We start from the raw sequence: 4,230 nt of genomic DNA on the forward strand, positions 1-4,230 counted from the left end.
GGTGGCTTTGGGCTGTGCCCGCAGGGCCGGGGGCCGCCTACCCACGAACCGTAGGGGCGAGGGGAAGCTGTCCCCTGGGCCACCACGACCCGGCCATTTTCCCCGCCCCGCGGAGGCTCCCTCTGCGGGGAGCGAACCCCCCGGCTGCGGCACGGGTGGTGGGGCTAGAGCTCTAGGCAATGGCGAGTGCTTGGGCTTGGTTTTCTTGGGCTCGGTTTTCCCCAGTTCTGCGTCGTCCGAGCCTGGTGACCTGCGGCGGGAGAACAGGCCGATGATGATGATGGAGAAAGGAAGGGGTCACGGGCTTCCCCTCACGGAGGCTGCGAAACCCTGATGAGCACCAAGCAGGGAGGGGAATGCTGCGGGGAGGGTGCAGATTTAACCTCCAGGAGGGAGAGTCCCTGATCTGTGCTCCCCTCGGGCTGCATTAGCTCTGTTCCAGGGGGGCTGTGGAAACCTCGTCTCATTTCCAGCCCATTTTCTCTTTTCCCAGCCTATTTTCCACGGGGAGTCTGGGGCAGGGGTGTATGTAGGTGTGTTCCTTTGCTAGGCTGCATGTGCAACCATGGGTGAACACACACACACACACACACACACCCCAATCCTGTGGTCAGCCCTGCACCTCCCCTACCAAAATTTCTGCGCGCCTCCCTCCCTGCCTCTGGAGAACGCGGGGCTGCTGAAGGCGCGGGGCTGGGGGGTGGGAGGCCAGAGCTGAACTGGCTGTCACGGTTTCCCTGGGCAGCCTCAAAGTCTCAGAGCTCCAGCTACCCCAGCGCTTCTTGGCACTCATACATGGGCTGAGGGTAGGAAAGAGCGTAGAAACCCCAGGAAAGCCCCTTTTGGAAGAGACCCACAGTGTGATGGAGGATTGAGCCACCCGGCTGCCCTGCCACTTGGGTATGGTACTGGCTGGTAGGAATTGCTTCTAGAATGAGTGAATGGAGTTCAATACAGAAGTTTTTTTTCCCCGTTGGATTTTTGTGTGAATCATATTAGAAGCACCAGCAACAGATATTTTTAGTCATGTAATTCTAATCTTAAACAGAATTATGCTTTCATTTTTCCAGTAATATCTATAAGAGGTTTGGCCTGCTGGGAAGATATTTTAACCCTAATAGAAAACAGTAATTGTCCACAGCTATCTCCAAAATACAGCTGATGTAGAAAGTCTGTTCAGCTGCATATAGGCCAAGTGGGAGCCTGCTGAAAGACTTGTGACTTGCCTTGTTTCAAAATAGTCTGGTGTCCAGTGAATTGGGCATGCGGTTTATTGACCTGGTTGTATATGAGCCAGGACGCCTCCCAAGCCTGTGTTCCTACATGACCCAGTTGCCATAAAGCTTTGGATGACCTAGGCAGGTCAGATAAGCACGAAAACCAAAACTTTTTCTGGACATCCTTAAATAAATGTCTTCTTTCTGATAGGACTTTAAGACGAAGTATTGGAACTGTGATGTCTGGCTTGAAATATGAATCAAGTATATTCCGTATTGCCTATGGAGAAGGTTGATGGACTAAACCGAAGATTAATATATATGAAACTTCCAGACATGATGTTTTTCACAGCACTTTTTAAGACCCCATGGTTAGAGGGAATTTTGGTGAAATTCAGAATATGGTGATTTTGGCATATGGTGGTTGCTCATGCTTTGGAATATGGTGAAAGGGATTTTCATTGCATTCCATATCAGCCCAGTGCTCCTCTTCTTGCAGTCTGTGGAATTTACCCCTACTCATACCTTCTCCATCTGGGAAGATGCTGATGTCCCTTTAGACAGGAGATGTGTTGTGGCTGGAAATTTCCCACCTTCAGGATCCAAAATCTGCAACTTAGCCTGAGAATTCAACCCATTACTTTCAGGAAAATGGGGATGAGATTAAAGACCCAGGTTTTTTCATGGTTAGTATTTTTTTATTTTTTTTTTTTTCATTTCAAATGAGAAGTTCACATAAAAGTAAAGAAGTTCCTGACATTCTGCCCCACGTCATTAGTGCTTGGAAAGGATGACTGAACTTTCCGTCCATCTGTCCACAAAAACCAGGCTCTGCTTTTCCCATACTGCGGTGCTTGCGTCAGTGGTGCCTGAGGAAGAGTCTCAGCCCCCTGATGAGGCAAAGAGATATTGCTGACCCTGCTGCCCTCCTCCACGGATGGAGGTGCCCACGTAGGGAAGGGGAGAGACTTCAGACCTCTGGGACGGACCCATGGACCTGTGAAACAGGGTGCATCTCTTCCCGTGGGGAGCATGTTCAAACAGATGACTTGAGAGGTCCTTCTCCTCTTCTCCTTTCACCACTAGTGATATACCAGAAAGTTTTCCATGGCTATTGAAGAATCGTCTAGTGTGAGTTATGCTGCACATTTCGGTGACAAGAAAAGTGGATGTGTTAGGAGAAGACAGGCCACAGTGCATAAATGGAGAGAACAGAGTAAGATTAACATCTTAACACGTGGGATATGTAATCCTGTGAAGCAGAGATCCCCAAATAATCTGTTAAGTGTGTCCTACAAGCCAGAGCAAATGAGCATTATCCCTCAGAGCAGGGTGTTAGGCTGAGCCCTTGTCTGCTAACATGGTTAGCAACCTGCAGGAGGGGGATCTGCATGGCACAGATAAGGGAAGTGCCGTGTGTGGGGAGCACAAAGACAGATTTGGGAAGTCATTACTTCTGAGAAGTTAACACTGACTTGGTTACCCCCTTTTCCACCTGACCTGTCCAGAGTCGCGCTGCTTTTGGCAGCAACGTGCGCTTCTCTGTCCCCACAGACCGACCTTGTCCCTTGTGTCCTCGCACCTCGTGCATCGGAGGTGTTTGCTGTCACAACATGCGTCCTGCAGCAACGGGCTCGGCCACCCCGAGGAAGCAGGGAGGGAAAGCAGGAGCACACAGGCACATACCCATGTGTCCTTGGCCTGCCTTTCTTCTGCGGTCCTCCTTGGTCTCTGATCAACAGTGAGCATTGCTGTTAGACGCAGAGAGGCTGTTAGACCACAGATGCCTCCCCAGCATTGCTAATCCTCCCTCCTGACCACTTTTCTTGCCAACACCGGGCTCCTAAGACGTTTGCCCTTGCCTCCATCCTCTCACCCACTGGACATGCTGTGAAGTACCCTGCCTGTAACTTCAAAGGTGGAGGCTCCTGACAGCCTCCTCTTCTCCAGGAACCCAGCGCGGGAGCAATGCTGCGGCTGCCAGAGCCCATCACGGTTCTGTGGGGCCTCGTTAGCGCTTGTTGCTTTGGTTTTGTTCACTTGTGATTAGTTAGGGTGGAAGTGTTGTAGGAAGTCACAGGCTTACTTAAGCAGAAATTAGCCATAAACATCAAAAATAAATTATAGGATTGCCTAGGGGAAACTCCTCTGCAAATGTAGCAGTCAGCTAGGCGAGTTCCCGACCAAAGAGGGGTTGCTCGCGCGTTTGCATCCTGCCATGTAATCCCTCTGCTAGCCCCCGTGGGAAGCTGCCTCTGCCTGTGGCAATGGTGGAGGAGGAACCCATGCTGTGGGAAGACCTGTGGTCAGGCTGCCACATCCCTTAGCAGCCCCGTCCCACCTCCCCAGCTGCGCAGCCCAGGGTGCCTGCTCAGGGGCTGGCTCTGCCTGCGAAGGTGGCAATCAGTGGTCAGGGAGTGCGTCGCCCCTTCCCTTGCCCTCTCCTGGGACGGGATGCACACAGTCTGTACCCCCCACAGCTGAGCTGGTCAGAAGGTGATTTCTGGTTTTCAGTCTGGGCCGTCACACTAGTGCAATCCCTCACGTGGAGGCTGCCGCGGATAAAGGTGCCCCATGCCCATAGCAGGATTTAAAACCACAGTGAATTATTGCCTGGTGGGAAACTCTGCAGCCCGAGTGCAATTTCTGGTACCTTCTGGGCTGGAAAGCAGAAATAGCAGCCTTTTTTCCTGCCGGACAATGATTTTCACACATTGCTGGATAAAGTTTTAATTTAGGTTGACTTTCTTCTTGTTTTACCTTAATGTCACAGGTCATTTCTCATCTACAGTTTCGCAAAAAACTGCGATGTTCCTGTGAAACACTTCGGTGTGGATAAATCAAGTTTTTAGGTCAGCTCTGCTTACCTAGGCTTATCTCAATCCCCTTTTCATATCTGGATAACCTCTACTGCACCTTTTCCCCAGCTGCGCTGGGTCACACCAGTCCTCCGTGGCAGGACGGGCAGCGGCACTGTCCTTCATTAGCAGGGAGGGGGGCGATGCAGTGCCCG

The sequence above is a fragment of the Egretta garzetta genome, unplaced genomic scaffold (genome assembly GCF_000687185.1).
Source record: "Egretta garzetta isolate BGI_Z169 unplaced genomic scaffold, ASM68718v1 scaffold427, whole genome shotgun sequence".
NCBI classification, from domain to species: Eukaryota; Metazoa; Chordata; class Aves; order Pelecaniformes; family Ardeidae; genus Egretta; species Egretta garzetta.